Genomic DNA, 11,726 nt, shown 5'->3' with positions numbered 1-11,726 from the left:
TTTTAAAACTTATTATAATGTGTTTCAAGTGCCATTAGATGATATATATGTAGGCCTTTGATATATGATGCTTTGTGTACAAAAATGGTAGATAATATTTTAAACAGGTACATTTTTACAGTGTTTTCTTATCAATCTGCTATATTGCACAGAATCAGTGTGTGTCTTTTCATAAGGTTTTACAATGGTTTATTTTTTACAAGGTTTACGTGTCTCAAAGCACACTGTCTTCCCAGTCCATAAGTTAAAAAAAATACCAGTTCACCCAAGTTGCTTCTAGCCTACTGAGGTCCGTGTTACATTGGAGGAGATCTTTTAAATGTAGAGCATTTGTCCTCAGCAATGGCAGATTGTTTACTCTGACAAATGAGTGTCTGAGTTGAGTTTGTCTTGTTTTTGCGCATGCTATCAGCAGCCAGGTCTACAACACGGGCAATCTGTCTTAATTAGGTAGGTCTACATAAATACATAAGTTGTGTTGTGTACGTTTGTGCTTAGAAACAAAAACAAAAACCAGAGAGCTCCTTTGGAATCATACAGAACAAGATAATGCTACCAACCTTGGTTACAGTACACTTGGCTCACCATTGAGCCCTTCTGCAATGTTATCAGCCCTGAGATGGAAGGCAGTGTCTTTTGAAAAGTTATCTAGCTCTAGAAATGACAAAGAACTATTGCTAATGTACAAAACACTTCGTTGTATAAGCTTCAGTGGTACAGACAAACCAGAGTGAATGTCTATCTTCTCAGAAACACTCCTTCAATATTATATTGGATCATGCTGCTAATGTAACTTGGGATACAACTCTTCATGGTGCTACAAACTTCTCTGTCTCATTCAGTTGTATTTTTTTAGCCATAGGAAAAGGACTACACTAGGTGTAAAGGCGTACAATATATTTTTATACTGTGACTTAATTTGTCATTAACAAACTTTTACACCGCCACAATGTATTCGCGTGCACTTGCAGAAGGAGATCTTGGGTGTGCAAATGTTACAGAACAAACCCAGCTTTTGTCCACAAGGTGACTGTAACTTGAATGGAAACTGGGCTTTGGATGATTGGGTGTGGAGTGAAGAACATGCAGTAAGTTACTAACAGCCCTTTGAATTTAGCAAAAACTGGGAATCATTAGGAGATGGATTGCATCATGCCTGAACATAAGCTGACTGCTGAATTGTATTTTTAGCAAATAAAAGTGTTTGGACTATTACTCTAAAAAAAAATGTTCTAATGGTAAAGTTTTGAGTCAAAAGAAAAAAATCTGCATTCCAGACTGAATTTTGTATATTTTTATTGCATTTTAAATCGCTATTCTGTGATATTGGGAAATCAAGTGGCTTATCATGTATATCATGTACTTAAAATGTATTCACAAACTACTGTTGTATTTGTATAAAATATAGACAAAGCTCATTTCCGCGTGTGTGTATAAGCTCTGTAAAGTGGCAGTCACACTAGAAGTGCAGTGATACCGCCTTCTAAACATTCACATCCAAAGAAACGAGCTATTTACTGTCCAGATACGCAGACTTAAGATACTCATTTGCTGCTAATTAAACATAGTACTGCAGCATCGTGTGGTCTTCAGTGTTATGTTTGCTGTAAGAAAAAAATGATATGTGTGGGAGCCTAGTGGTTAAGGCACTTCCCTGCAAAGCCTAAGGACTCATGTTCAACTCTCCAGGTCCCATGTAAGCCAAACACATAAGATTATGCAAGTGCAAGGTCACACATGTGCATAAGGGGGCGCATGTGTCTGGAGTTCAATTGCAGTGGCTGGAGGCCCTGGTGGACCAATTCATTCTCTCTCCACTGTCACATAAAAAAAATGTGGCTGTAGAGATGGCTTAACAGTTAAGCACTTGCCTGTGATGCCTAAGGACCCCAGTTCGAGGCTTGATTCCCCAGTACCCACGTTAGCCAGATGCACAAGGGGGTGCACCCATCCGGAGTTCGCTTGCAGTGGCTATAAGCCCTGGCGTGCCCATTCTCTCTGTGTCTCTCTGCTTCTTTGTCTGTTGCTCTCAAATAAATAAAAATTTAAAAAATGGTCAAGCCAGGCATGGTGGTGCAAGCCTTTAATCCCAGCACTTGGGAGGCAGAGGTTCCAGGTCAGCCTAGGCTACTGTGAGATCCCTCCCACCTTGAAAAGAAAAGAACAACAACAACAAACATATGTGAATCCCACAAAATATATAAATAAAATTGTAGAATGGTTTTAAACAATGTAGACCTTCCTGAAATATTCAGAGATGATGCTTTAGCATTTTTCTTCACTACTTAGAATTTTTTTTTTTTTTAATTTGCTGAATATAAGACTCAACTTGGTTCTAGACAGTTTTTTTGTTTTGTTTTTCAAGGTAGGGTCCCAGGCTGACCTGGAATTCACTATGTAGTCTCAGGGTGGCCTCGAACTCTCAGTGATCCTCCTACCTCTGCCTCTCCCAAGTGCTGAGATTAAAGGCATGCACCACCATACCCGGCTAGTTCTTTGTTTTTTAAATAAAAGTTCTAGGAAGCTTATAAGAGTTTTGTGCTTTTGGAGTATGGGAACAAAAACTTTTAAAATACATTTTTTTATTTATTTGCAAGGAGAGAGAATGGCACACCAGGGCCTCTTGCCACTGTAAATGACTTCCAGATGCATGCACCACTTTGTGCATTTGGCTTTATGTGGATACTGGGGATTTGAATTTAGCAATAAGGCTTTACAAGCAAACACCATTCTTTCCAGATGAGCAATAACTTTTTAAAGGTCAAAATATCAAAACTTTAATCCAGGTGACTTTAGACTTCACAAAAGCTATCAGAATGCTGCTTGTCTACCTGAGATAAATTAGCATTTAAAGTTTTTTTTTTTTTCAACCACATCCTATCCCACAAAGCCTAGTTACCAGCAGATCTTTCTATTCTGACAGTGTTAAGCCTTGACTTAGATTGATGGTTCATTAGGTCTGTCAGCTTGACTAAGCTCCATACTCAAACTTTGATCAGCCAGTCTGGATGCCACTAAGAAGATATTTTGTAGATGTAATTAATATTTAAAGCAGACTTGGAGTAAGGAAAATTACCTTTCCTATTGCGGGTGATCCTTTAATCATTTGAAGGGCTTGTGAAAAACAACTTACGCTTCCCAAATTAAGGGAATTCTGGTACCAGACAGTGAAGCATCAGCTCCTCCCTGCACTGTGGATCTGCAGCCTGCCCTTCAGACGAATACTTGCCAGTCTTCATGATGAACCGACTCCTTACTATACACACACACACACACACACACACCACAAATGCGCACACATGCACCAACTTGTTAGTCTGTTTCTCACAGAACACTAAAGTAGCTGGTTTCAACTTTTCTCAGTAGAAACCTTTGAATGCCATATCATAAATGCACAAGTGGAAATGTCTGTGAATATCTCCTTTTGGAAAGCAAATTTATACCAGTCAAGACCTGGGATTGGTGAAGGGATGAAAGTGGGAAGTATAAAGTCATTTTCTGTTTTATGGTATTAGGATTTTATGAAAGCTTATGTTTGGTTTATTCCACTTGTTAGAGAACTTTAACTTTTCCTGGGATTGCTTTGGAAGTGTAACCAGTGGAATTAATCATCTTTATGGAATGATATCAGCAAACTGCTGTTTCTAAAAATGTATTATCTTTTTGTTGTTGTTGTTGTTTTAATTAATTAATTTATTTATTTGAAAGCGACAGACACAGAGAGAAAGACATAGAGGGAGAGAGAGAGAATAGGCGCGCCAGGGCTTCCAGCCTCTGCAAACGAACTCCAGACGCATGCGCCCCCTTGTGCATCTGGCTAACGTGGGTCCTGGGGAACCGAACCTCGAACCGGGGTCCTTAGGCTTCACAGGCAAGCGCTTAACCGCTAAGCCATCTCTCCAGCCCTAAAAATGTATTATCTCTTATTGGTGTTTACATACACTTGATAGCAGTTCTTAAGAGGGTCCTGTATCCAAATTTTTATGTCCCAAGACTGTTCCTTGGGTAAGTAGGTTAATAACTTAATTAAGCCTTAGCACCTTATTTAAAGATTTAAGGCATATCAGCCTTAGGCACCCCAGAATTAATGGATATCAGAAGCTGTCACAAATGTAAAATCCTATAAACATTTTTATGACTTCAAGAAGGTGAGTTCAGGGCCTAGAAAGATGTTTGCTTACAGAACCTGCAGGCCTGAGTTCAGTTTCACAGTACCTACGTAAAGCCAAATGCACAAAGTGGCACATGCATCTGGAGCTTGTTTGCAGTGGCAAAAGACTCAATCATTTTCTCTTTCCCTCCCTCCCTCCCTCCCTCCCTCCCTCTCTCCCTTCCTCCCCCCCTCTCTTTCCCCTTGCAAATAAATTTTTTAAAAAAATTTTAAGGTGAGCTTAGGGGCTGGATAGATGGCTCAGTAAGTAAAGGATGTGCCACACAAGTGAGACTATTCCTGACATTGGCCTCTGACTGACCACACACACACACACACATGCAAGAAAATAAGATGGGCTGAGAATGATGGTGCACACCTTTAATCCCTTGGGACTAACTTGGGAGGCTGATGTAGGAGTTTGAGATCAACCTTGAGACTACAGAGTGAATTCCAGGTCAGACTGGCTAGAGTAATACCCTACCTAAAAAAAGAAAAGATGTAGGTGAATTCAGCGTAGTCTTAGTTCAATTATCATTTGCCAAGATGAAGTGCTACCTAGCATTGTATTTTGCTACCATAAATTTTTGTATAAAATATGTCTATGTATATCCTTGATGCTACTTTTATGAAGAAAAGTGCAAATTAGTTGAACTCCAAAATTTTCCTTTCTAGCTTAACAGTATCTGTCCACTTTCTAACCTCTTCCTTGTATTTTGGAGTTACTCCCTAATCCATATGATAGAATCTGTTCTTCCATCACTTTGTCTTCAGATATCCTGTCTTCTTTCCTTCTGTCCATTAATTAACTCATCCACCACTCTATAATGGTCTTTCCCTTAAAGCTGCCTCTGGCCACATCCACTACATGGTAGTTTTCCAAGTATTTATTACAGTTCATTAAATCTCAAGACACTGAACAGCCCAAACACTTGACAAAACCCTGTCCACATAGTTCCAACCACAAGGCAGACCATTAGCACACTCCTGCTAATGAAGGCTAATTCAGTTCTCACCTGAGAGATATTCGGCCATCTTAACATTTCAAACACTGTGTAAGCATCTATCAAATTTTTATACTAGAAAGTAAAGACCCATGATTGATTCTTGGGTTGTCTCTTTACAATTTTTTGTTGTTTCATATGCTCAAGATTGTGTGATCATACTTCCATTTTTCTGGCTTTCTGCATCAAAGTGAGCACCACAGAATGGAGCACAACTGGGTAATCTTTTAGGATCCTAGTTCTTGTAACTACTTCAAAGGCTTTAGTCATGGAGTCTTAGCTCTGGATTGTGAGGATAAAAAGAAATATCCGTAGATCCCAGACATCTTCAATTTGAAAGAGTGTAACCTGATAGGAGCCTTTCATGAAACAAGGATAGAAGATAGTGAAGTCATTTCAAACACAGTTGTCAAACAGGTGTACAGACAGAGGGCTGGTTCTGATATACAGTATACTTTATAAACAGATTTACAGAAGCAAATATTAATATGTACAGGTCCAGAAAGCATATGGATTCATTACTTGTCACAGAGACAAAATATCTGACAGACATAAAAGAGGAAGTGTTAATTTGGGGTTATGATGTCAGGGAATTTCAGTCCATAGTGGCAGGGGAAGGTGGAGACAGGAGCAGCTTGGTGGTCAGAATCATGAGGTGGCTGGTTATATTGGCCAACCACAGGGCAGGAAGCACAAGAGGAAGGAACCCAGGAAAATGTGGCCTATGGACCCACCCCATTGACCTATTTACAGTTAGATTTCACATCCTGAACTTTGACCACTTCCCAAACAGCACTGTCAGAGATTTAGATGTTCATTCTAACATTTTCATGAACAACTTTTATTTCCTTCCCCCTTCCTGTTCTTTCCTTCCCCTCAATTCCCCTCTCCCCTGTATCACATGTCTCCTTTTTCCCTTCCCTCCCCCATCTTCTACATTCATTCTTGGTTATGGTTCTCTATAGGTTTAATTCCCATCTGCCTCCCTATATACACATAATTACTGATGTGTGACAACCTCATGTAGGACTCATGTAACCTTTTAAGCTTCAGCTCCCCCAGATTGATCTCTTGACTGTCTCCTCCCTGCAGAAGGAGATTGCTTCAATTCAGAGGAATTTGCTATACAAGATGTTGCATGTGATGACCTGCATATCAAACAGAACATGCAGTTTGGGGTTTTCCAAGTTTGAATAGCTTAATGATTCTTTCAAAATCCATCCATTTTCCTACAGATTTTACAAATTCATTTTTCTGTACTGCTGTATAGAATTCCATTGTGTATATACACCACATTTTAATATTCACTCATTTGTCATGAGTATCTTGGCTGATTCCAATTCTTAGCTACTGTAAATGGAGCTGCAGTAAACATAGATGTGTGAGAGTCTTTGTGGTAGAATGCAGAGCCTCGGGGTATGTTCAGGAGTGTTATAGCAGGGTCACATTGGAGGTCTGTTTCGAACCTGGGAAACCTCCATATTGATCTCCATAATGACTGCACGAGTTCGCATTCCCACCATCTGTCTGTCTTCTCAATGGTAGCCCTTCTGACTGGAGTAAGTTGGTATCTCAAAGTTGTTTTTATTTGCATTTTCCTGATGGCTAGGGATGTTAAACATATTTCTAAGTACTAATTGGCCATTTGGGTTTCTTTTGTGAGCCATCTGTTCACTAATCACTTGGTAACTGGTAGATTTATTTATTTATTTATTTCTGGTATTTAATTTTTGCAGTTCTTTGTAAGCTCTATCAGTTGGCCCCCTGCCAGAAGTATAGGTAATAAAGATTTTTCTCCTATTCTGTAGGCTGTCTGTAATTTTGCTGATGGTTTATTGTGCTATGAAGAAACTTTTGATGTCATACAGTACCATTTGTTGGAATTTAGGGTTATTTCCTGTGCTTTTGGAGTCTTGTTCAGAAAGTTCTTGAGTATGCTACATCCTAAAGAGTGTTCCCTGTTGTTTTTTTTTTTTTTCTTCAAGCACTTTATGTGTTTCAGGTTTTAGATTGAGCTCTTTTATCTACTCACATTTGATATTTGTTCAGGTAGAGAGATAAGGATCTAATTTATTTCTTTTACAGGTAGGTATCCAGTTTTGCCAGAACCATTTGTTGAATAAGCTCTGTTTTCCATTTGTCAAACATTATGTGGCCAAAGTATTGGGAAATTACCCCTGGGTCCTCTGTTCTGTTCTGCTGGTCTGCATGTCTGTGTTGCTGCCAGTGTCATATTGCCTTCGTCACAGTTGCTGTACAGGATGACTTGAGATAGGGTACTGTGATACCTCCAGCTGTGTTCTTTCTCATTAGGATTTCTTTGGCTGTTGGTAATCTTTAGTGATTCCATCTGAACTCCTGGGTTAATGTTTTCCTTCTCAGTGAGGAACATCATTGCCATGTTGATAAGCATTACATTGAATCTATAGACTACTTTTTGTAGGATAGCTATTTTCACAATGTTAATTTCTGCCAATCCAATAACATGGAAGGGTTTTCTTTTTCTTTGTAAATATTTTATTTAGTTGGTAGAAAGAGGCACGGAGAAATAACGGTCATGACAGGTCCTCCAGCCACTGCAAACAAACTCTTGACTCATGTACCACGTTGTGCTTCTGGCTTACCCTGGGTACTGGGGAATGGAGCCTGGGTCCTTAGGCTTCGCAATAGTGCCAGCCCTTTTTTCTGTTTTTAGTGTCTTGAAATTTTCATTGTAAAGGTTTTCACATTTTCAGTTAGGTCTGTTCTTGGTATTTAAAAGTTTTGATAACTACTATGAATAGGATGTTTTCCTTGATTTCTTTCTTGACAAGTTCACTATTGTTGCATCAAAAAGCTTCTGATATTTGTATCCTGCAGCTTTACTAAAAGCATTTATTAGCTTTCTTGGTGACTTCAGAGAGGAATCTTGGAGTCCACAGTCACTAGGTGTAGCTCAGATGACAAGAGCCTTTCTGAGCCTGGGTTTCATCTGCAGCCCTGGCTGGCCCCAAGGGTGGACACTTGAAGGGTCTCTGGCTAATTAGCTGAGAAGTTTCTTAGTTTCAAATACCCAAACCCTTCATCTGGCACTTGCCTGCAGTCCTCATGGGATTTTTCAGCTACAAATTGGCCTTTCCAGTATTACCTGGGTCTGGAGACCCAAGCAGTCTCTGCTATGGTAGAGAATGCAGGGCACCATGCATATCAGCTGGCTCAACTGCATGTCCCAGACACCAATATCCCTCCTTGTTCCTTTATTTTTTCCTTCTACTTCTTGTTTTCCTCCTCTTCCTCCTCCTCCTCCTCCTCTTCCCTCTTCCCCTCATTCCTCCTCCTCCTCCTTCTTCACAACTTCATAGTTTTCTGAGGATCTTCTTCTGTTTCCCTCTTTGGGACATATTTTTAGGTCTTCACATGGCCATTTTGAGGTAGTTCCTAATCCACAATTTTACCTAAACATTAGTAATTCTCAATTAGTCTTAACTTATTGACAGTGTACTAGACAATAAGTATTTCTGAAAGATATCCTAATGTACTATAAATGTTCTTTAATTATAGGTCATACATAATAAATTCTGATCACACATACAGAGAAGAAGAGTGAAAGACCACTGTAAACCCTTTAGTGACACACATGATCCCCATAGCAAGATGCTATGGAGTTAGGGTTAGAAGTTCCCATTTAAATGGAGAGCAGCCAGCACCTGTTAAACTTACCTAAAAGCCATCAGATGCAGGACACATTTTTAAAAGATCTGTTCTTTCAAAATTTCTTGAAAGTCATAAGAACGTTTTAAAATAGAACAAAAATAATAGTGGAGAGTCAACTTTTTAAACAATCTGTAAAGATCCGAAAATTCTTGTTAGGAACAAATGGAAAACAATAATGCCTGTCCTTCATGCAGGATTGTAACCAAGGCTGATCAGCTTTGAGGAACTAGATTTGATAGAATATGACTCAGCACCCTTGCCCAAGTGTGAATCCCTGATAGACAGGGTCCATTCACTCTTTATAAACATCTGTTGGTCACCTACTATGCACCAAACATTCAATGTGCTAGGAATGGAGTATTAAAAACAACTCTGGTTCTTACAGTTTACATTCTGATTGAGTTTATAAGGAGTGAAAATGGTTCTTGCTCCTAGTCAGAATGTTCCCAACTTATGGAGGATTATATCTTGTCAAATACATAGTAAATTGAAAGTAGCCTTTGTTGAAAAGCATTTAGTATGCCTAACCTACTGACCACCCTAGGCTAGCATCACAGTATACTGCAGAGTCTCCATTGTTTCACTTATGGTTGTGCTGGGAACTGATAGCTATAACTTGCTGCCACTGCTCAGCATCACAAGATGAGAATGCATGGTACCAGCCCAGGAAAAGCAAGATTCAATCTAAAGTATGGTTTCCACTACTAAATGCACATTGCTTATACATTATCATAAAGTTAAATCATCCTAAGGAGGAAGGACTTACTGTGGCTCATGGTTTCAGAGATTATAGTCCAGGGTCATCTGGCTATGTTGTTCTGTAGTAAAGCAAACATCAAGGCAGAGAGTATGTGGCAGGGCAGAGCTGCTCACCTCATGGAGGCCCACAAACTGAGAAAAAGCGAGCAAGGGAGGAGCCAGGAACAGAGCATACCCTTCCAGGGTATGCCCCCAGTGACCTACTGCTGCGATTAGGCTCCAATTCCTAAGTTTCCGACATCCTCCAATAATGCCACTAGACTTTGTATTCATCAATGGATTCATCTGTTGATAAAAAGTCAGAACCCAAAAATATCAAACACTTCCCAACAGCTCCACCTCTGAACTGTCGCACTAAGATCTAAGCCTTGAACACATGAGTTTTTGTTTTTTTTTAAGGGACAGTTTATATGCAGGCTTTACAGCACAACCATAATGGGGACCATCTGCACACCCAGGATCCTACTTAAAAACAATACACCTGCATTCTTGCTTGCAGTGTGTAAGAATGGTCTGTAACGTGGACAGTTGTGACACCATCAGTCTCTACTGGGCTCCTACCATCACTGTCAGTGAAGCCTGCAAGAGAAATGAAGCTGTGGTTGGAAGAGACTATATAATCAACATGAAAGAAGAGCAGTGCAGAACACTACCATACCCCACCTGCCCTCTTGTCACTCCCAGTCCCCAAGCCCAGAGATAAATAATCTCGGTAAAGTACTAGGTTTTAACTCTATGGTGGTTTGATTCAGGGGTCCCACATAAACTTAGATGTTCTGAATGCTAGGTTCCCAGCTGATGGAGAATGGGAATTAATGCCTCCTGGAGGGAGTGTATTGTTGGGGGCAGGCTTATGGGTGTTGTAGCCTGTGTCCCCTTGCCAGTGTTTGACACTCTCCCCTGTTGCTATGGTCCACCTTATGTTGGACAGGGGGGTGATGTCCACCCTCTGCTCATGCCATCATTTTCTCCTGCTATCGTGGAGCTTCTTCTCAAGGCTGTAAGCCAAAATAAATTCTCTTTTTCCCACAATCTGCTTTTGGTTGGGTGATTTCTACCAACAATGTGAACTTGACTGCAACAAACTCCCAAACTTCCGAGTGCTGGGATTAAAGGCATGTGCCACCACGCCCAGCTGAACTCCTGAACTTTTAATGCAAAGCTAAGGTTGAGAAAGACAATGACAGGGCCAACCATATTCAGCCCAAAGGGTGCAATGACTGGAGAATCATTGAGGCCATGAAAGTATGGGAACAGCACCAGAGTCCCACAGGGAAGAACGCTGCAATGGACCACATGTTGGAGTTTAATCCCTCAATATCAACACTCTTGAAACTTCCAGAAGACAGAAGAAAATCCATATTGAATACACACAATAAACTCCCCAAAGGGTAGTAAGATCATTGAGAAGACATGACAGAATTTTGAATTCCTCAAATCCTCTTGAGTTTTGATCAGCTTTGCCAGACTGCCTCCAAAACCACAGCACCAACATGCTTTTGTATATCTTCCTAAGAGCGCTGGGTGGTTTATAAACAATACAAGTTAATTTTCCACCATTCTATAGGCTGGGACTCAAGGTCAAGGTGCTGCCATAGGCCAATTCTGGTCAGGATTTCCTTCTGTGTTCTGGACTGCAGATTCTCATTGCATCCTTGCATGGCAAAATAACTGACTACATCTCTGGCCTCTTTCATAACATAATGGCACTGATCCCTTACACACAATTTCCACCTTCAGGACCTAATTACCTTCATACACCATCACATTAGGTTAGGAGGAATGTTTCTGCATAAGTGCTGAGGAGTTTACACCAGTATGCCACCCATTGAAGAGAATTCAGCAGAATCTCTAAACATTACAATTTCTCAAGACATTGACTAGATGTATTAACATCAATCACTGATTAAAATACTTTAAATGAATGTATTTAAATGTTTAACAAAAATAAAAATGGGTGATTTTTTTTGTTTTCAGTTTTTGACCATGGTTTTTAGTAAGCATCCTTGATCCTTGATCCTTACTGAATGTCCAGAATACATTCTTAGGAGTGGAATTTGTGGGTTGAAGAATATTTGAAACTTTAACTTTACGAGATGTTGCCAGATGCTTCCAATCTT

The sequence above is a fragment of the Jaculus jaculus genome, chromosome 2 (assembly GCF_020740685.1).
Source record: "Jaculus jaculus isolate mJacJac1 chromosome 2, mJacJac1.mat.Y.cur, whole genome shotgun sequence".
Classification (NCBI taxonomy): domain Eukaryota; kingdom Metazoa; phylum Chordata; class Mammalia; order Rodentia; family Dipodidae; genus Jaculus; species Jaculus jaculus.
This window is presented reverse-complemented; position numbering follows the sequence as displayed.